The sequence below is a fragment of the Anser anser genome (genome assembly GCF_964211835.1).
Source record: "Anser anser genome assembly, chromosome: 1".
In the NCBI taxonomy this organism is placed as follows: Eukaryota; Metazoa; Chordata; class Aves; order Anseriformes; family Anatidae; genus Anser; species Anser anser.
The window spans coordinates 132,813,959-132,837,087 of record NC_139720.1 but is presented as its reverse complement, the minus strand read 5'-3'; the positions used below and the strand labels follow the sequence as shown (position 1 = coordinate 132,837,087).

At 40.2% G+C, this 23,129-nt stretch overlaps 1 protein-coding gene across 8 annotated transcripts in view; it reads right to left on the bottom strand.

The window, feature by feature from the left end:
* MID1 (midline 1) overlaps positions 1-23,129 on the bottom strand; it is a 251,968-nt gene that overhangs the window by 147,561 nt on the left and 81,278 nt on the right. The window contains exon 1 of one of the 8 annotated variants that reach the window (XM_083822000.1): positions 18,858-20,570. The exons of 5 other annotated variants lie outside the window; for them this stretch is intronic. The gene's annotated coding sequence lies outside the window, so the exon portion shown is untranslated. Of the gene's footprint in view, positions 1-2,819; positions 7,883-7,978; positions 8,282-18,857; positions 20,571-23,129 lie in introns of those variants that run through there. 2 more of the 8 variants (XM_083821994.1, XM_083822002.1) reach the window with 2 other exon arrangements.

Genomic DNA, 23,129 nt, shown 5'->3' with positions numbered 1-23,129 from the left:
ATATATAAAATATTAGGACAACACTGCAATGCAATGAGGATGTTAAATTGTTCCTCCAAGGAGATGACATAACTAATCCTGACATAATTTCCAAGCAGCAAAGCAAAACTAGGTCAAATCACATTGACCTATCTAACATAATAAGCCCCTTTTTTCAGATTTTTACAATGTAGACTGTGTCTGCAGGCATTAATGTCCTCTGTTATCAATGTATAGTCTTGTCACTCTGCTTTAATGTCTTATCACCATGTTGTGTTAATTAGACCAAAACAATATAGTGCACTTTTGAACTACTTAGCTCCCAGTTTGAAGTCTCTGCCTAATCTATACTTTTGAGGTTATCCAGCTAGAAATGAAGTCATTAACTCTTCAGAGTCACTTGTTTCAGTAGGTGCTACCAAGGTTGGTGGAATAGTGTAGCTTTGCATACAGGTCAAAATCTAAGCACTGTAAGTTGCATATTGTTTGTCTAACACAATGTCTGTCTGCATAGATAATGTCCATCAACTAGCAAAATGCACACCAATTTTGATACCACTTCACACCAGGCAGATCCCAGATAAAGAGTGAGTATCATGTGTGCTTGGCTATCACATGTCCTTACTCTAGCATTTGTCCACGTGCAGCGCCCTGAGAGGGACAGCCCTTTTGCTTGTCCAGGACAGCCTTCCCTTCCTGTACTCTTATTGTTCCTCTACACATTAGATTTACAGCACACGTGTTTTGCAGTGAGACTATAAACAGAGTTGTGTAGGGGTCTGGCTACAGCCTCTCATGACTTCCAGAAAAAACTGAAACAGGAGAAGTGTCTGTGTGGCTGCCTCCAGAGCTAAGGTGGGACTGGAGAACGAAAGGCTGAGTGCTTGAGGACCCGACTTCCCAAGGAGCTGGAGCTCACTAGGAAGGAGTAAAGAAGCAGAGGCAGGAATTAGGCAGAACTTGGTGGTCCAGAAAGCAAAAGATGACAATGGGGTTTAACTCTCCCTGCAGAATATATGAATTTAGTAGTAAGGGCATAATCCATAATCTTGGCGAAAAAAAAATAATAAACAAAACAACAACAAAAAACAATATGTTCCAGTGATAAAACAACACTTTCAAAGATTGCTTGGTGATGAAGAATACCATAAAATTGGAATACTGGCCATTCTTATGATAAAGTGTCTGGATCTGGAAACTCCAATTATAAATATGTAGACATGCAGTTGGGTATTTTTTTTTTCACTTCTTGTTCCTTTTTTTCTTTCTAATGCCTCTAATTACCTCTCAGGAAGAAAAATATAAATCAAAACCAAAAAAAAAAAAAAAAAGGAGGATACATGTTTCCATATGGGACAACTACTGGAGAGGAAAAAAAAAATAATTTTGTTTTGATTTCTCAGAGTTTTTTAGAAGAAAACACCAGGGCTCAGCTAAAGCTCATAATAGCTTATAAGAAAAAAATAAAAGGGGAAAACCCAGAGGTGGCTGGGGGGTCTCATCTGAGCAAACTCTTGCTCCTCTTGACTAAAAGTAGTGCATTGGTTATCTGGTATCAAAAATGAGCCCAAACTACTGCTCTGGTGAGGGGTGGGGGGGGGGTGGTCTTAGTGCTCCTGCTGTGGCTTCTCAATAATTAAATAGCTGGAGACCAAAAGGGGCAAGTTAATGCCATTAGTCATGAGCACCTGCTTGGGATGTAGAGCAGGTGCAGGACTGGGATTTCAGCCTGCATATCCCACAGAAGACTGCTGCCCCTGTGGGGGCAATCCTCCATTTAAATGGACCAAGAAAGTCTCTAGTACCCTGAAAAACTCCGTGACATAACAGAGAACTTTGTTTTTCCCAATTTTTGTTCCACACCGTGATGAAGCAGGCATCCAAGTGAGGTGGGCAGGCAATGCCACCAGCCTGCAGCCCAAGCAGTGCAGGGCAACCAGGGTGAAACACGACAGCCACCAGCATCGCCAGAGGCATGTGAAAGATGTTGGCCTCCCCACCTCAAAACACAGTACAATTGTCATAGCATCTCACCTGCTCCTTTCTGAGGCCATGAAATACCCCTCTCTAAATGTTTTCATTACAGTCTATCATGCTGCAATGAAAAATCCTATCAGCCGTGTGGATCTCCTCATTACTGTCCCACTAAGCCAGGAATAAAAGCTTGAACTCTCTATTATTTGTTTTACTGTCTCAAAATTGTTCTTACACCCAGCTATCTCAACACTTATGTAACCAGAAAAGTTTTATTCTACTTCAGGGCCAAACAAACATAGCCTATTTGCCAGTTTTTTAGTCTTCCCATATCCCCCTGGGAAGATATAAATTATAATGATAAACAACCAAGACATGACAGCAAATAGGAAAGAATTTTAAAGAATTAAGAGCTATTTTCATTGTTTAGGAAAGAGATCAAAATCAGCTTCCTACCCTGCAGTGCCTTTTCCAGCTTTCAGACAGAGTGGATTCTATACCATAAGCCAGGGATCTCAGGGATATACAGTAATTCCTTACAGCTTGCTAAAGCATTACAAGCTCCAAGATGTAATAAAAGACCTCAAACCCAAGAAGAGGCTAAAGAACAGAGTACCCTTGCAAGTCTGAAATTCAGTTCAAACAAAACCCAGTGCGCATTCAAAAAGCTATTCACAGAGTTGTATGCAAATACAGGTCTGCTCCTTTCTCCTAGCTCGGTCTTCACCCTCAGCCAAACCAAATTGTTTCTCCATCTTTCCATTTACTGAGCTTCAGCATATCTATCCCCTGAGCATTTACCACCATGATCTCCTCGTCCCCAGCAGCTCGTTTTCCTCAACCCCAGGCTGCAGCAGACCCCTTACCTCTTCTCCTACTCTGCGGAGGGACTCTGAGCTCTGGCAACTTTTTTTTTTGCAGAGCTCCAAAACTGCTGGAGCACTCTGTGTCGCTGCCTGCCTGCCTGCCTCCCCGTCCCTCCCCAGCAGCGAAGCTCTGGGACCGGGCAGCAGTGGGAAGGCGTCAGCCAGCACATCTGAGTGCCGCGCAGGCGGGAGGGAGAGAGCCGGAGACAGATCTCATCAAAGGTAGGAGGCCTGGTGGGGATCAGAGAGACGGAGATACACATCTAAATAATTCAGGAACTAATAAAAGCTTTGGGCTGGGTTCTCTCCAAGCTGGGAGAGAAGGCTCAATTTTGATGTATTTTCTGCTGCCATTGATGCAGAATGCAGTGTTACTTAATAACCCGATGCTGATAAACTAACCTTATTTTAAGAGTATTCCACATGAAGTTAACGAGGAAAGTGACTGTGCCCAGTTTTGTATTTTTATAGCCTTAGCGTTAGGTTGAAGTTCTATCATATGAAGATTTTGAGGACTCAAGTCTGACCTCTACAGGTGGGCCGCTGAAATAGGTACAGTATCTTTTGATCTCAAACTGTATATCACATTTTTAGGTGTTGGAGAAAGGTAATGGACCAGATGTAATATAAAACCCCAGGCTACCATCACTACATCATTAAAACCTTATTTTTAAAACACCAGTATCTGTGGTAATTTGGTTCATACAAATGCCTTCTTGCAAAATGCATCCACTGTGCAGCAAAACCAGAAAAAGCACATCCAGCATGAACGTTTTTACATTCAAAAGTGTTACAGGGTTTTGCTTCTGCTTTTTATTATCCCTCCTCCTCCTTCCCCAATCTTCCATATGATCTGCTCCTTCAGCACTACAGAAACAAACACTACTTTGAAACTGATAACATACATTTGTGTTTTGCAAAACTGATGTTTTTAAATGCCCTGATTGGTGCCACCTTTTTCTAATCAGAACCAACCACTCTAACAAACTGCCCTTTGTCCGGTGATCCTGTCCCCTCTGTTCCCACCAACCTACAGCACATGTTGCCATAGCTACACTGCATGTCTATTTACCACACAAGTGATCAAAGGAGGCAGACAACACACATACACACATGCACAAAAACCTCGCCAGGCTTCCTACAGAGCAATGTCCAGCCACTAATTAACTGATACACTCCCAGCCTGTGGACTCTGTACACTTGTTTTCTTTATTCTGCATGGTACACAAAAAAACAGCATTCTCTGAGATGTTCATGCTTCCCTTACAGACCAAAAAAAACAACGAAACATCCTAGGAGGAACTTTAAAGAGAATTTCCTAAAGCAAGACTAAGGACTACAGCACCCCAGGATAAGAAAACAGCTTTTCCACTGAGGAATACATTAAGAATTCTAAACGTTATGCAAAAGAAAATAGGAAATAAGAAACACATGCTAGGCAGTTAAACATCTGTAAGGAAAGGGGATGATTTTGAATTTTGCATGTGTTATTCACTGAAATCGTATGCAGCATTTATTCACTTGGTGAATTGTATACACACTAAAAGCTGTACGTCTGCAGTCATGATAAATAATTGTAATGGCCTTATGTGCCTTAGAAACACAGTTTTTCATTTTTAGGTGGCCTGTCAGTTAACAGTCATTTTGTTGGACCTCTTTGTGTGACGAAGGGCTTAACTCTGCCTTGATGAAAGTCAATGGGACTTCAATAGGAAGAGGCCAAAGTAAGGAGCTGCATTTGTTGTCTTGACACTCCCATGAACAGCACTTCAGGGATTTGTTGTGGGTGAAAGTGAGTGAAAATGAAGTATTAAAATTCTTCAAACATTTGACTTTCTATGAACTAGGCTTAGGGAACTTAAAACAGAGCCCACAGTGCCCTCTCCAGTTCTACAGCAAACTCAGGGAATCCAGCCACGCGACGGCCTCCAGCCACATGAAACTGCTGCTCTAGCACATGAAGGCTGAGTGTCTTTTCAGGAGTTTCCGTCACTTGCAAGTTGCCTTGCTTAGGCATGTCTTTTTAAGTAACTAACTGAACAGAGTAGTCTGCAAAGTAGAAAATACGTTACGCTTGACGTACATTAAGTGTAATTCTTACTTGTCAAGTTAGTTTGTTTTTTTTTTTTTCTTTTTCTCTTGCAACCATGTTAAATACCTTTAAAAAATGCACTTCTGCTTCCTATCATTAGTTTTTCAGCACCCTAGAACAAAAAAAATGGGTGTATTTTCCTGTGGATACTTAAACTTTTACAAGTATGCAGTAACCAGTATACTTTCATAGATGTCACATGCAGAGCAAGAGGATGGAAATTTTCCCATTTTGGTTACTGAAATTTCTACACAAGGTCATTATTTATAACTGACAGCAAGGAGACAGCTCTTGCTGAGGTTTTTAATTACTAGCAAAAAATGTCTGCTTCTTTATACCTGTCTCATTTATAAACATCAACACAACATCCTACACTAACCCTTGTTACTAGCTAGAGACCATTGTCCTGGTGTAGTGGTCAAGTAGGTTGAATCTTATCGGTTCAACAGTCTGCTTATTACATTTCTACAGTAATCCTTGCAATTCTTTTGGGAAATGAGTGTTTTTGTCTTGGAAGTGCTATTGTTCACTACCTGTGGACTGCCTTTGGGCTGGTTCAGACATCAGCACAATGCAGTTTCATTCCAGTGCTAGCAACACACTACTTACCTGCCTGATGGCCAACTTTGCAGCCTCAAGTTAAGTTATAGCTACCACCAAGAATATCTCCAGGTGGGAACAGTGGCTCCCAGAGCTTGGTAAGAGGAAGGAGTCAACCCTGCCCCTCATTGCCTTATAATACCTGGCATAAGGATGGGGAAGAGAGCACCCGGGAAGAGCAGGAAAGACAACAGGACAGGTAGGGAGGACACTGTGGAGAGGGAGGATTTCTGGGCAAGCAGGAAAAGTAGGTAAAAACATCTCTCTGCTGCTCTGAATAGGAGGGCAGTAAATGGGCCAACAAGAAAGTCATGTTCCTATTTCCCATAAAAATGACAAACTAAAGGAAGGGGTGAAGGCTCCAGATGCATGTGACATTTCCTGCTCCTAAGTGTCTGCTGTAATGGTTTTTCATAACCATCTTTCGTGATTAGTTCATAGCTTGTTACAGCCTTTAGTTCCCGCTGAAACATGAAATCTGCTGCTGGGGCCAGTGTGCCTAGCCTCTGCACACCCTTGGCTGCCATCAGCTCCATGGTTTTCACCCCTCCAGCGCTAGCAGCACACACAGCCTTCCCCTGCCAAACTGAAAATATTTGTGCACAAAACCAACCAGACCTGGAGAAATACTTCTAAATTGTTCACTTGGCTCGGGGTGAGAAACTGTGCTCACGGGCAGGTGTTTAAACAAGCTCTGGCAGCTCTTCAGCTGGCTCTCCCCACACCTCCCCAGGAGGAGTAGCTGGGCGGGATGCCGTGCAGGCGGGGAGCGCGCTCACCCTGTGCATCGCTCCAGAGGGGGAATGAAAGGAGGCAGGCACCCGCAGGACGTGCTGGGCCATGCACGAGTAAGCTCCTCTGTGTCTGTGCCTGCACCTCTTCTTAGGCGGGAATGCCTCCCTCCCCTCCTCCTTCTCATGCCTCTTCTTTCAGAGGGGGAAGGAGGGTACCCATGCACACTGACACTCTTCACCTTCTCCATTCTGTTTTAGCGCACCAGCTATGAAGCTTTGTTACACATAAAACCATATGCTTCAGGTAGAAATATTTCAGATGAGCGAAGTGTGTGTTTCCCAGAGCATTTTACTTTTTTATTACCATCCTGTAACATTTCTGCTTCTTTCTATATTCTCCATTGGCAACCCCCTGTGCCAAAGTACCCTCTTGTGGTGATAATGATTTCTGATAACTGTGTGCATCCAACTGACCAACTTTAACTATGCAATATACAAAATGCTCTTCATTTTGCTTCACAAGGACAAAAATTTCTCTCTTAAAAGCTATGAAATATATATATATATTTTTTCTTTTTTTTTTTTCTGCTTGTGGGAGAAAGAAATATCAGTCCTCTTTACCTGTATTCTCTCTTTCTTCTCCCTTCTCCACCTCCCTTAACATTGAGAAAAATGGTGTGAGGAAGCTGAGATTTTCCACCATGATTTCAGAAAGTGAGTGAAAAACAAATGCTCCATTTGCCCTACAGGTGCAAAATCCTCACACATGCACTCCCTGGACATGTACTATAAAAGTCCCACTGGGAGTTGAATGAATAACACCCACACAGAAGAGAGAACCTAGAAAACATCTCTCATTTCCTCATATCTACCCACTGCCTACCTAGAAAATAACATATTAAGTGTTATTCCATTCGGAAGTGGACTGGCAGGGCTTTTTAAACTGGGACAGATCTCTGATTCAGTCTTAAGATACAGCCCAGCCAGTTTCCCTCGCTCCCACAAGGCTCTTCTAACTGCACATTGTTGTTGCGAAACTATGAACAGTGAGAATCAAAAACATTTTGCCACTGTGCCTTTTAACTGGGAGAATGAGTATAAAAGCTCCTTTTGTCCCTTCAGGTGAATAGAATTCTTAAAAAAAAAAAAATCTCATTTGAATAATCTTGGAAAAAGATCTCTAGAAAACCCATCTTAAGGTACTTTTGTGAAGTGGTAAGACAGCTTGAAACTACTACATTTTAAAACAATCAGAAGATTAAAGCACTGGCAGGCAAGGAACTCATGCGGAGCTGTTTAAAAAATTATCCCTGGGCTACATTATTGGCATATTTAGCCTTATAACACAGCAAGTTCTTTCCTTTTACATGTCACAAACACGGCTGCAAGACAGTCTACACAATGCATTTAAACCCCCGCAAACAGGAATCGATTTACACATCTCGTAGACGGCTTTCGTACCCCCCACAAAACTCAGGCACACAACGACCTGCACAGCATCACTTAGTACTTGGAAGACTGAACTGAAAGGCAAAAACCTTTAAATCGCTTAATTTTTTTCTCTTTCCCTGAAACTTGCTTTTCACAAGGCTAAGGAGGAAAAGAAAAAAAAAAAAAAAAAAAGAGAGAGAGAGAGAAATCTCAGCAGAAGCTTGTACCAGTACTACCAAACCGAAAAGGCAGCATGCCTGGTGCTGCTGCCCTGAGGAGCCCCAGGGGCAGCTGCTCCTCACCTGCCTCATGTTGAGCTTCCCATCATCCATCCATCCACTCGGGAAGGGGCTCACACCACGCTGCTATCCGCAGGGCAGAAATCCATCAAGTTTCCCACTGTACGCAAGTTTTTCTCCCCGTCTTGCTTGTTGGTTTGTTGTTGTGTGGGTTTTTTTGTTTGTTTGTTTTGTTTTCTTCCTCTTTTATCCTTTGCTGGGGGGACTCTTCCCAAGACAATGTCAAGTGTCCCAACCTTCCTTCCCAGCCTATTAAAAGTCAGGAGCAGGGAGGCAACTGTCCGCCTGGCTCTTATTTCAAACCACAGCTCAGGGATGTAGTAGTTGGCTGAATTAGGCCATGAAATAGCCTCACCAATCAGGAGAAAGGGGAGGGAGGTAGAGCACAGAAAGGCTGCCTACATGAGGATTAGGAAAGCTTTCAAGGATTTGAAAGACTGAAAGCAGCTGGAAACAGTGTCTAGGGCTACAAAGAGGGAAGTCAATTTGTGGTGTGAGAGATTATTCTCATTCTCATCTAACTGCTCTGGGTCTGCTTAAAGCTGAACGGGCTCCCAGGACTTAAGTAAGAAAATGTAAATGTCCAGCGAAACTCCCGAAATACCAGAGCGATGCAGAAACACTTAACAGCAGCCCCGCAAAGTGGCAATATCCCGTACTAGCAGGAGCCACAGGCACTCCACAAGCACCGATTTCCTCACGTCAGATTAAAAAGTAAATTGGTTCATGACATGGGCAGGAAGTTAGTAAAATACACTATGCCAGTTACATGAAGAGAAAGCGTCTGTCTGCCGGAGGGTATGTACAGGAATCGGCGAATTTTGTTGCAAGGTTTTATTTGTCATGGTGAAAAATATTTAACCATCATTAGCATGTTATCTGCTTTTTATTCTTTACAGAGGGTGATTTCCTGGTTTCTGAAGCTTAGTTCCTTGTTCAAGATAGCACTGGAACCCAATTGCAAATTTAAAGATTTTTTTTTTATTTATTTTAACAATGAGATCAGCTTTTATCTGCTGCCCCTCAGTGGCTTTCATTAAAATAAACAAACAAAAGGGCCAAAAAAAAAATGTAGTGCTATTGCTGTTTGAGTTACACCCTTCTTGAGTAGAAAAAAAATAAATGTGGAGAAACAGAAAACTGCCAATTCATACCACCCACTCTTCTCCAATTTCTTTATCTCTCACTTAATATCAGTTCCAAAGCTGTTAGACTTTCTGTTCTTCTCTAAATGGAAATCTGTCTTTTGATCTCAGGGGACAATCAGACAAATCTGATGTCTGAAGAAAAGCTCCAACATCATGGATTTGTTTCTGCAAGGGATTTATCTACCAAGGCAAAAGCTAGTCACTATCCAGCAAAATTCCTATCAGTACAAGAAATCTTATTGAATTGAGCTACAGGAAAAAAAAGAAAAGAAAAAAAAAGCCATTACAGTGATGTGCTGCCAGGATTTTAATTAAAAGCTTCTTAAAATATATTTCATTTTAGTTTATGATAAGCTCCAGAGCTGGGTATGTCACGAGGAAAGGAAGAATAGGTCTGAAAAATCTATACATTTGCTTTCCCACTGAAAAACAATAATTATTTTTCTCATAAGTGCCACCAAGAAGTTTGCATAATATTGGCACTATCCAGCTCAAAAGTAATGCATGGATGAAGGAAAAATTTAACGTAAAGCACCATTGCACTTTATCCTGGGCCAGCTGTGTTCATCTGGTTTATGTCCTAAAGTGGACGTATCCAGTTATGTGCTTTAACTTGCAACCCCAACCAAGTATCCTGAGGGAGTCTCATAAGATAAGACTTAGCTATTTACACTAGCCCAAGTAGAGACAACTCCTCCAGTGATGGTCTAGTCCTGCACACTTGCGCAATGGCTCCAAGCAGCTGCAATGCACAGAGACGGGTACATTAGGAGTAGGAATGCTTGTCCTCTGATCCCCAAACATAGCTCAGTGGACACATGTCACTTGAAATGAGTATGTGGTATTTGAAGACCTTTTACTGTTAAATCTGTGAGAATCCTCTCCAGGCTGCATTCAAAAGGGTAAAAATGCTTTTCTGAAAATAATTTGTACCTTAAAGAGAAACTTTATTGGTGAAAGTGATTTAGTAAAAGAAGCAAAACTTACAAAATTAGCAAGGACTATGAAGGATTTACCCCAAATCCTTCTGTTTAGTTTTGGGGCCTTCAGGAGGCCAGTTCCAGACTTTCATATGGAAACATAGCAAAAGATTCAGCAGAAACTCCAACATTATAATGATAAAACAATCAAACTTTTTCTGGAAACAGACACCTTATAATAAACAACATACACTCCTCAGAGGATATGATGGTAATTGCATTTTTTCTGAAAATGTGGCATCAAAAATGAGTTAATTACTTGGGATAAAATCTCAGTGTTAACATAAAAAACAAACAAACAAAAAAACTTTCCAAAAATAAAAATTAGCAATGACATGCTCAGGGTTGGCAGGAGCTAGTCTTTCACTGAAATAACCAAGTGTCACAGGCAGGCTCCATTCAAATTCTGCCATTCACTTTCCACTTTTGAGGAATGTGTTCTGGAATCAGCCCACATGACAGTAGTACTGTCACATGCAGAGGCTAGGTTTTGTACTTCTTAATGATTTCTAGCTTGAGAGGAGGAGAAAGGGTCCACATCTGAGTTACTTTTGAAGATAGTCAGTCTCCAAAGGCACAATGGTACGGATAGATGTGAGGAAGAACTGCCACTTTGGATACAAGAAAAGACAGATGTTTTTTACATTTTCCTCTGAATATTTGGTTTCACACCTATAACCCCAGTGTATATGTGTGTGTGAGAGACAAAAAGTCGTATTATCTTCTGGTAAGTGAAAGAAGATTCTGGCTCTGAAGAAAGAAACTTTTACAGTCTATCCAGTGGAAATCTATAGAGGAAAGTGTAGCGTGTGGAGGTAGGTGGTGCCAAGTATAAGTTCAGGCATCACTGAGAGCAAACACCTGTATAAGCAAGAGCAAAGTCATGTCTGGGAGACTGATAGTTTTTAAGGGATTCTCATGGAGGTAAATTAAAAGACAAATGGTTGCAAGTACTAGTAGTGGGATGAGGATTAGCTCAGTGGACACTACAGTGGATAAGTTTAAAGGTGATAAACTGTAGCAAAGCAAAGACAGCAATCATGAAAAATTCAGCACTAAATTAAGAAATTCAGCACCGTTTCAAAATGTGAAACTTTCACTTGTTCTAATTTGTTAACTAAGCCTTTCTTAATTAGCTTCATTCTTTTCAATAAATTGCCAAATACAGGAACAGTTTTGAACAGGTGGACCAGATGCAGAGCAACCTAACGTGGAATTACTTGGTCACTGGAGTTTTTATTATATAAAGCAATTTTACATAGTGCAGGCCAGCCAGGTCCCTGCCAGTCACAGGGGTGAGCAAAATGGGAAGTGGAGGAAAGGACTTTCTCTCATTAGCTGAATTTCAGCTGCCATGGAAATCCTTCTGGGCCCAGAGAATTCAATATGAGTTGAAGACAGAAGAATCACTTTGTGTCCTTACTGAGCTGGGCCAGATAGATACAGACCAGTCCCCAGGACCTGATTATATCCAGCGGAAGTAAAAGAGTTACAACAGAGCAAATCATGACCCAGCATATAGGTTAGAAAGAACACTTTATGATATGAAGACTATCACAAATATGTTGCCTTTAAGTTGCAGTGTAAACAACTGATAAAAAAAAAGATTTTTTGTTGTTGTTGTTTAAACTGGGAGGAAAAGGCAATACTTACATCCAAACTATCAGTGTTGTAATTAATTTCTAATGTGTTTACAGTCCTTCCCTAGTAGATTTAAATTGGCACTTGCTGGAAGAGTGGGATGTCCAAACTACAAAATACTATTTAATAACCATAGATAACACTAGAATATATAACTCCAGGCAACACTGGAATGTAAAAATAACCTCCAGAAGAACTGGCGAAAAATATTTGAATTAGAGCGTTGTAAGGTAAAGAAAGCTTTCTGAAAATACCGTATAAAAAAGAAGAAACTCTGAAATAGTATCAATATAAACAAAAACATGGAAACACCTGTTCTCAAGATGTGAAAGTGTCACACAATAATTTTAAAATACATAGTCAACGAATATAAGAAAGTGCAGAGCTGAATCTTGCAAAGCAGTACTTAACTGCTTTTATCAACATCACTGTGGTGAATGGAAGGAAGATAAACTAATTATCTTGGCAGAGTGTCTGGCATGGGTATTTAAATGTACATGTTTTCCAACAGAAGTTCAAAAATAAGACCAGCAATGTCAGACATCCTTAAATTTACAAATATGTACTGAAAGCCACAGTGCAGAAAGAAGTCCTTAAGGCAGACCTTTGGGAAATTCATTACCTTCAAGAAAGATGACTCAACCTTTTGGCAGGCTATCACTGAAAAAGGCAGAGATGAGAGAGATCAGAGCATGCTGCAGTCCTCTTGGTAGAGTGGTCCTTAGATGACCATTCCCCCTCACTCTGTTATTTACAGCATCCCCCAGACTGCTCTGGTCTCACTTGGAGCTGTACCAGCCACAGGCAAAAGAGAAGGGAAGGTGTTTTCAGGACACATTTTTGTCCATCACTTACACAATCTAAACAATCCACAGCTCAGGCAGACATACGAGGTAAAAAACAATCTATCTGTACCTGCTACATGACAAAACTGACTAGACTTTTTGATTAAGGTATTTTAATCAGAAGAATGTTTTCTGGATTTTATTTCATTGCATCTGTGCTACAAGGCAGATTCTTGATCTGCTAGGCTGAACAAGTTGGTGCACATTCATGTGTAATAAATCAGTGATAAGAATTGTCTGATAGTCTGTTCCAAAATTATATGGAAGTACAGTCAGTTAAAGAGACTGACAAAGAAGGATGCTATGAGGGTTCAGAGTTGCTAAAACATTCGTTCTCTAATATAGGTACACACAGAATTTAATGCAAATCATAATTACTATTGTTTCTCCATTTTATTTGTTAGGATTTTACCATTAGTTAATAGTTTAATCACAATGATATCTCATTAGTTTAAAAAGTAATAGATAATAGTTAAATTACATATGTTTTTTTTTCTTAACAGTCCAGACTTAAGAAGCATCAATGAAACCAAAAATGACTACAAGTTTTTGGGCTAAATGAAAGTAGCCATAATGTAAAAGCCAGTATTAATCAGGCTGTACAACAAGCAGACTACTGCAATTATTTCTAGAAAATTTTTTGTGTGTGTTCACATGCCTGTGTAAGAGAAATATATTCATATTTTTAGGTGGAAAAAAAAAAACACATAAAAATTCTTGTTCTTTTTCTGATTAAGAGAAAGAAGTTTTAAGATTGCCTTCCCTACAACTGAGCTAACTCTTTCTCTAGCCAGGATGCCAATGCATCACAATGTTTGTCGTGAAATTAGGTCTGCAGGGGGTGGGCTGGGGAATGACAATAAAAACCTAAACCCAATCCTGAAGTCACCATACTCCACCCAGGAAAACCTGTTTATGCAACTGAGAATTTGCTCGTACGCATGACTCATGATTTGACTTTTAAGCCTCTGGAGTTCACAGGGTTACCGTCAAGGTCAGTTTACCAATGAAATATCAAATTACTATCCCTTCCCATTGTTTCAGCATGGCCCTTGGTACTGATTATGTAACATATTTATGTGGGAAGTTTTACACATACACGCACAAAAATCATATTCTTTTAATTTCAAATGAGAAAAAGAGTGAAAAATAAAAAGAACCTTCTTACCAGAGAATTTTAAATTAAGCTATTCAAGGACGTGGGCAGACATCACAAAGCATTAGTTGTAGCAGTAAAGTGGGAGACAGTTTCAGAGAGTCTTCCCTATTGAAATTAATGGATTTTCTCACCAGGAGCACTGCTTAAAATTATTATGTATATGCCAGCTAAGGACAGGTTTGAAACACTACGCTGTTAAGCAGGCCAATCAGGAGTGCTACCCTGAGAGGACAGGCCTGGCCAGGTCTCGCCCTTCTATCTGTGCCAAGTAGCACTTTTGTAACCTTTAAACTGTTTTCAGATGGTATGAGCCACTGTACTTCATCCTTTTTAATTACGGACATATATCATATAGGTTTACCACCTTCCAAAAGAATTTTTACTTTATTTAGCTCACATTTCCAGATGTGTCCCCTCCTTAGGCCTCTCTTTTTTTGTTAAAAGGCACTGGTAATAAAAGACAATGACTACAAAGGTAATGTACTTCTCCAGGCAAACCAGTTTTATAATCCAATCCTTTGATTCTCGTTCTATAAAGTATCCTTATTAAAAATACTAAAATAATAATATTACTAAAGAAAAACAACAGACTGGTCCATGAAAATTATGTTTTTATAGTTGGTGTTAAACTTTTTTCATGAAGAAAATCGGATTCAGGTAAGACTTTTAGACTGTGAAGGCCAGCACAGAGATGAAATGCATACCACTAGGTTCTAATTTCTCCATCTCTTACTTCCACAGTTTATTAATAATCTGCATTAGTCACTTCAACACTAAAATTCACAGATATTGCCAAGTGTGTCCTATTTCATGAGTACACGTGTTTTTAACAGGGAGACACAGCCGTTCTAAGCCCTGCCTGTAACACACTCTCTGACATCATTTTTTCACCAAGAACACGAAAAAAATATACAGAAGTAGCTGCTACTGCCTGTTACACCAACAGTGTAAGTGCATGCCTTCTAAGCTGTTCATGTAGATTTTGATCCCTAGGGCCACACTTTGTCACATATGCTCATACCCTCCCTCTTTTTACAACGTCTTCATTAGCTTATATTTTGCAATAATACATTATGAGACTGCAATGATACATGAAGGTCCTACTTCCCATTTCATAAAGGCCTTTTTCAGATCTCTTGGGCACAAAGAAGGTCCTTTATGTAAAGGACAATTGTGGGTGATGTCCTGGTAATCCTGTTACCTGAAGCCACTCATGCTTTCATTTCTTCCAGTCTCCTATCTACCTTCTGGGTTTAAGAATGAAGAACTTGCTACTGCAGAGTGCAGCAGTACAAAACAGGACAATAAGATCCCTCCGCACATACAAAGGAATTATGCTAATTGTGCAGCCATGTTACCTAGTAGTGATTTGGTAATCTTTGATTTTGCTACCCTCATTCTGTGGGTGAACTCAGGATCAGAAGTATTATATCCAAAGTATATTGAACTTCACACTGAAGTGAGAGACAAAAATATCAAGAACTCAAAACCAAAGATTTTCAGGATTTAAATAATTTCCATATATCTTTTATCAAGGGAATTCTGAATTCAGATAACTGATAACCACCCGCCTCTCTATGAAGTTTATAGACTAGGAAAATGAAGTCCACCACAATAAAGGACAAAGCACAGAGTCCTTTGGGAAAAGGTGATGACACGTGAACAGAGTAACTCTGCACACCATCCATACATCCTTAGCTTTGGGGCTGTTGGGCACAGAAATAGCACTGCAGAAAAATTCACCGGCCATACCCACATTTTAAACTTCAGAAGAGTAAGGCCCTAACCACTTGCAGCTTGGAAACTGAAAAGGAAGGGTGAGCATCTGAAATGCAAATTCTCTACAACCAGAAAGATCATTAATGCTATGGGTTTATGTGATTCAGAAGCCTGCAAATGAAATAAATGCCTCGAGATTATTTGTAAATTGATAACTGCTTCAAGGGAGGTATCTGCACTTATATAGTTATTTTGGGTACCTTCCTATGAGTTGCAATGTTCAATGCTTTCAGGGAACCTTTCCCTATTATGTTGCCTCTGTTTGGTCACCACATACTACTAAAGCCTTCTGAGAAGTTGTAGTGGGTTTACGTGGCAAGGTTTTGGTAGCAGGGGGCCATAGGGGGGGCTTCTGTGAGAAGGATCTAGAAGCTGCCCCATGTTTGGTAAGGGCCCCACTGCTGACCAGAGCTGAGCCAATAAGTGATGTTGTTTTGCGCCTCTGCGAGAGCATATTTAAGACAGGGGAAGAAAAACGCTGTGCCACACACAGCAGCTGGGAGAGTGAGAGGAGTGAGGAACAGCCTTGCAGGCGCCAAGGTCAGTGAAGAAGGAGGGGGAGAGGTGCTCCAGGCGCCGGAGCAGAAGTCCCCTGCGGCCTGTGGTGAGGACCATGGTGAAGCAGGCTGTCCCCCTGCAGCCCATGGAGTACCACGGTGGAGCAGGGTTCCACGCTGCAGCCCATGGAGGAGACCACGGTGGAGCAGGTGGACCTGCACCGACGGAGGCTGCGGCCTGTGGAAGACCCCTGCCGGAGCAGATTCCAGACTGGACCTGTAGCCCATGGAGAGGAGACCATGCAGGAGCAGGTGACCTGGCAGGAGCTGCTGCCCATGGGGAAATCCAGGTTGGAGCAGTTTGCTCCTGAGGGATGGACCCTGTGGTACAGACCCGTATCTGGAGCAGTTTTTGAAGAGCTTCTGCCTGTGGGCAGCCCACGCGGAATCAGTTTAGCAAGGACTGCATCCCGTGGGAGGGACCCCACAGCACAGGGGACGAGAGTGACCAAGAAGGAGCAGCGGAGAAGAAGCGCTATAGACTGACCATAACCCCCATTCCTCCCTTCCCCTGCGCCGCTCGGAGGGAGCAGGTGGAAGAGGGTGGATAGGGGGAAAGGTGCTTTTGGTTTCTTTCCTTTGTCTCTCACTTCTCTAGCTTGTTAGTAATAGGCAGTAAATCTTACTATCTCCCTATGCTGAGTTGGTTTTGCCCGTCACAATAATTACTGCGTGATCTCCCTGTCCTTATCTCAACCCTTGAGCCCTTTTCATCATATTTTCTCCCCGTTCCTCTTTGAGGAGGGGGAGTGAGAGAGCAGTTGTGGTGGGGCTCGGCCGCCCACCCGAGTAAAACCACCACAGAAGTAAACTGAGGGCATTTACTATGGGCACACTGTGAGTGAAGGTTAATGCATACTCACCACTCTGCTCCCTAAAGTGAATCCTTGTACCCACTAATTTTTCACTTTTGATAAATAAAACGGATACATTAAAGGAAAAATAGAAGGGCAAGGAGAAAGCAGATATTATTAGACAGGGGAGTCGTGAATCTCAACATTTTTTACACATTTATCTTTCAGTGTAGCTCTCTCCAAGAGATAATGTCATTAACATTTTACAAATATTAGCAGGGCATTTGGCGCACATTTCATTAAGATGTTGCAGTGTCTCAAACAGGTGATGGGGTTGCTATGGTTACTATAGTCTCTTAAGCTGAATACTAAATAGGTTCACAAAATATATATTCTTACTTGTTATGTAAAATATTAGTTGCCCAGCTGGCATTCGTTTTTGTACCCCTTTTAGTTTGTCAAGGACTTTCCACCCCTTCATCTTTCAAATAAAGTGGATTTTAGTACTGTTTAGAGAAAGGAGAGGTCACTAACCATTCTTCTCCTTCAGGAAAGGGGACAAGTTAGGTACCTCATTATCTAGCCTGTTTATAATTAAATCTAAAAATGACTGCTCCACTGTACTGGAATTGTGAGAGCTTTTATTTCTGAGGATTTAATGAGTCATGGAAACGTGTTTACAAGGCAACAAGCCCTCACTACACAAAGAACTCAACATTAGCATGGCAATAGACCATATAGCTTTTAATGGCCTGAACCTTTTGTTTCACATGCAGACCCAGCCCAGAGATTGTCCCACCACCAACATTTGATCCAACGTTTCTTTCATTTGGGATACTTTTTTGCCAAAGGACCTGAAGGTGATATTTAGGAAGTCTATTATCAGGCATGCAAATTGGGAGAAAAATGTGTCACATCAAATCATGACGATTTAATAAGGTATTACTCATGGGCTAATGCTTTCATGTGCTGCCTACTCAGAAGGGCAGGTTAAAAAGGAGTTACTGTAAAGACAACACATTTAGTATTTTTATCCTTGCCTGACTCCTTCATGATGCAACTGAAGGAAAGTTTCAACATGCTAATTTCATTCAATTTTATTTCATTTATTAAAATTTCCAGAGTGAAAACAAACAAAAAGTTCCCTAATTTTATTATGATCAAAATACTAGTTTGGTTTTCTGTTGTGATTATTATGTACCTTACATTTTATTTTGAAAATTTTCAATGACATCTGCTGCAGTCGTGGTGTGGAATCCTGCTACTATAAAACTCATTTACAGTAACATCAGCACAATTTTTAATAAGCTGAAAGTTACTGGGATTTCATCTATATTCCACTGATAAAGTGATGGTAATTAAAAAAAAAAAAAAAAAGGATTCCTCCAAGCTAGGGTAATAACCTAAATATATTTGAACACCTGTTACTATACTGGTGTTAGACAATAGTTAAATTCTGAGTAAGATTAAGCAAGAGCAAATGTGCTTGCAACTTCCAGATCCACTTTCACAATTTCTACCCAGAGAGATTCCTGGGAAATGAGTTAATATTTTTCAGTCTGAGGCAGCAAATTTTTATAGCAGTACTGAGAAACAGAGTAGGAATTTGTGAAAGATAATATATTGAGCAGATCTACGTACTAACTAGGCACTTACCTTATGTATTTTAAAGCATAGAATGTTGCATATTTCTAGAATCAAAAATGGACATAACATATTGTTCTTGCAAGGTGTTACCATGTTAACAACTAGGGCACCTTCTGTTAAAACTATTAATATGTGGCTTATCACTTCATAAAAGCTTGAAATCACAATCCAACAACAATAAGCACATGTGGTACATATGAAGTCGATCTGCAAATACAATAACAAGCATTCAGCAAGAAGTATTTTCGTGCTATAGTTAGCAGAAGTAAAATTAGCTGTTTGTTTTACAATTGCCACTTTTGTTATCCACAAAACAACCCGTCCATACTCACTCTGCATTTTGGTTCCTTTCCGAAGTGTAAAAATGTCTTTTGTTGCCTCCTCCTTCCTCAGCACACACCAACCTGACTTGCGAAGTTTGAATGTGATGGTGATGTCAGCCACCAGAAGGCTTTAGCAATTTTAAGGAAACCTGTTCTTGAACCTACAGCTAACCCTCTGTTGACCAAGACGGCTATTATCTAGCATAATGACTCTGTCACTGGTTTCAGTATTTAGGTACTTATGGCACTTACAGAATAAGAGATAATGAAAAAGTGGATGGGGTGATAAACGCATGAGACAGAGAAGCAGGAAAAGAAAGAATCTTTCATGCAAATATGCACATATATATTACAACAACAAACTCAGGAATACACAAAAATCGAAAAATGCGGTAAGATCAGAAAGATTTCTCAGGAAACCAATCCATCAAAACTTTTCTCGTGTACGACTAGGCAGAACAACAAAAAAAAAGTGTGCAATAGCAAGGAGTCAGTTTGCGACTGATTTTTTGTATGTTTGCTCACTGATGTTATTAAATAAAGGTGACTGATGGAGGAGAGGACAGACCAGAGTGCGGAGTGGCGGGGAAAGCCCAACGCGGACGGCCGGCGACGCTGAACCCTCTCCGTGGCCGGGCGCAGAGCAGCCCCTGGCGGCCACGGCCTCCCCGCTCCGCTCCCTTCAGCGGCTCCACCCCGCTCACTCGCCCGCCCCTGCAGCGCGCATTACTGACGACAATTGGCAAGCTAATATGCCAAGTGGCTCAGAAATAAACAGAAGCACAAGGCGGGCACGCTTCGAGGCAGCCGCGATATCAGTTTCTTGTAGAAACTGCAAAAAATTTCTATTTATTTGCAGATAAAAGCTAAAGTTCTGTAGTTTTAGTTGGTCCTCAGCTAAGCTTCAGATCTAAACCTGGGAATATATATATATATATAAGCATATATTAGGCAGTTCTTTTAATTTTTGCTGTGCTGTGCCATCTATAACATTTTAAGATATCTTCCTCTTATTCATAAGAGATGTGTCATGAACCTGTGTTTCTAAACCTTTCTAATGCCTAAAGCAACTCTCTAAAAATGACAAGAAGACTATATCCATTCAAAATTGCAAATGTTTTTCTCCTAGTTTGAATTATTATAAACTGAGTATACTACTGATGCATACGAGGAGTACGTTTTATAACATCTCATGCCCCAGCTCTATTACCATAGTGAAGTCTCTATACTATAATTTGTCAGTAGTTAAAGTCTTAAAGGCCCACGAGAGCTTGCATACTTGAAATTTGTGATAAATTTTTTTCCCAGCACGTGCCTAGCCCCTTGGGACAAAAAATAAATAAAAATTGTTAAGGACCAGCTTTTTGCTTGCAAAAATATGATGAAACCACTGAACTCTGACCATTTAAGCACAGTGCATTCCACATTAGCCTATAGCAACAGGATATCCTGATAGTCAGCATAAAGGGGACAAAAACACCAGCAAATAAACCTCAGGATAACTCAAACCATTCCACTTAAAGTATGCAAATATCGATCCATCTTGCTCGTTTTCACATTCCTTCTGTCTTTCCTGATTTAACACATACTTTTTGCTTGCCTACAGAAGAGGTACCCAGCAAACCCGAACACCAAAATTTTGAATCAAAAAAAAATGCAGTTTTGAATGTTATGTCCAGACAGAACAGAAAGTTGTTCAATATTGGGGCAGCTATCTTTATATAGTGTCTCTATGGAAACAACGTTATTTCATTGATTACTATGTACTCCAAGATTCATGCAAAAAACAAATCTCATCATAATGAAATGAACTTTTATCCATGCTCATATTCAATTTTCTGTCACTCATTTACTAGATAAAAAATAATAAATAATAAATACTGGGGAATAATAAAAATATAATAATAAATAGTGGGAAATTTTGTCATGAATCCTACTATCTCCATCTTGTGAAAAATAACCTTCATATTATTTGTGGGTGTGAGCAGGATGAATCCTTACCTCTGTGCTGAGAAATCATGCAGACCTACAATTAGTATCCAAGCTTGAACTCCTCTTGAAGATAGATTTTATTCATCATATGGAAAATGAGTAAAAATAATACAACCTATCTTCAAACTGTGCTTCCTCTCCAAACTTGTCTATTTATAGTATTTCCTTCCAGGAATTCCTCTATCTTAACTCAGTGATTTCTTCCTCTTACACATGCTTCATTTATTTTAAGGTTAGTTAATGAAACTGCATTTTCCATAATAATTCAGCAGAACATCAACAGCTTCGTGCAAGATCCTGACACTTCTGAAGAAGGTGGGACAAGAGTATCACTGTCCAAGAGCCTTGCTGTTGACAAATGAATAACTGACATCTTATTGTTCTTTTATTCTTCTTCAGCCTCATTAAAAAAGATCCTTCAACAGCAAGCAAGTTTTATTCAACTGTTTCTACTATTTCTGTGCATTTCATCAGCCCTGGCATTAATATGATATTGTGGTGATTTTGCCTAGGAGTGTGGGAATTACTGAGGGATGTGCTTATTTTTCTAACAAAAGTTCAGGCACGCTATTATTAGCAACCTATGGTATGTCATCAATGTCAAAGGCCAAATAGTTTCTTGAAATGTTTAGGAATCGAGTATATTCTGAATCTGAGGAGTCTCTGTTCTCACTCTGCCATTCACATGCACACATGGGAGTATACTGCAGCATGACTCCATCTTTCCAGGATGGTCTTGAATACTCCCAGTGCGTCCGTTTTGATAGAACACTCAGGTTCTCAATGAGACCAACATGTATTTCACAGAGCAGACTAACCCCACCAGCATGCCTGGGGCATTTCTTAAAGCTGCACTTCTGCCTGTACCCATGAGCTTGGACCCAACCTTTTTAGAAGCCTATTCCCACTCCATATGGCTCCTTGCATGTGCAAGCATATTTGCCAGTATCTCAATAGCACTTAGCCAACGGACTTAGCAAGTTACCAAGAACACCTAGGGAAGACACTCAGAGGACATGATATCCATTAAGCAGTTGTGCTCAGGTTATGGGCCAATCAAGGAGCAGAGGGTGTTTCTAAGCATTCCCAAATTCTATCTTGAAGAGCAGAGTAGATCCACCACATCACTGCGGTATTAGGACCATAACAGCTCTGTCCCCCTTCATGGACTTTTGAATTGAGCTTCCCCTTTTATGAGCAGAGAGGATGACCAAATCAAAAAGCAATGGCCAGAGTGCTAGTATTTCTTTCATTTAAAACTGACAAAAGATTTTTCAACCCCTAACTTTCACCTTATCTGTAGCATCAAGATCATTAATAGAAAATATTGATGAGAGATGTAAGACAATTCACTGAGAAATCAAGAGTTAAGACAGTGAAAAATTAAGCCTCAGTTTTTTTCTTTCTCAAGGAAAGGCTTAGGTAATATAATTATTTCATTAAAAGCAGTGGCCATCTGTTATGCTTCGTAGAGACTGGCAAACAATGTTAAAAACATTTTTATATACAACAGAGAGGAGGAAAAGATGTTTATTTAGTAAATGCTAATGTTTCTGAAAGATGTTTGATTAGAGTCTGGAATTTATCAGCACTTTCTGGAGCTCAGCCTAGAGGACTAGCATCACCAACACACACTGTCAATAGGCATTAGCAAACAGTCCAGTCTCCATATGAAAAAAAATAGTGATTCAGTACAGTTCTTCCAATAACAATATTTAGTGCAGCATCCTCCACAAAACATGATATATGCTTTTTTACATCCAATTCCAATAAATATTTTATAATATGTCCTAGATCCTCAGATTATTTTCCCTGTGTGGTATGATGCTAAAGGTTAAAAAAAAAAAAAAAAAAAAGGCTTTTAAAACAGAAAGGCAAAAGGAAGGAGTCCTTTCCATCAGAAACAAGAGGCTTTAAACTTTTACAGGAACATTTTATACAAGCAGAAATACCAATGTCATTAAGCGTCAGAAAACTGAAATAGTTCACTTAGTTCATTAATAAAAAATACAATGTTAAGAATCATGTAGCTTATGTGCAAAACTGAAAGTAAGCCACAGTTTCTCTTTTGATTGGGTGTTTGCTTTTCAACAAATCAATAAACATATAAATACTTTCTGGAAGAATGGAAGGAGAGAGAGAAGGAGAGAGAAGGAAGGAAGAAAGGGAGAAAGAAAGGGAGAAAGAAAGAAAGAAAGGGAGAAAGAAAGAAAGGGAGAAAGAAAGAAAGGGAGAAAGAAAGAAAGGGAGAAAGAAAGAAAGGGAGAAAGAAAGAAAGGGAGAAAGAAA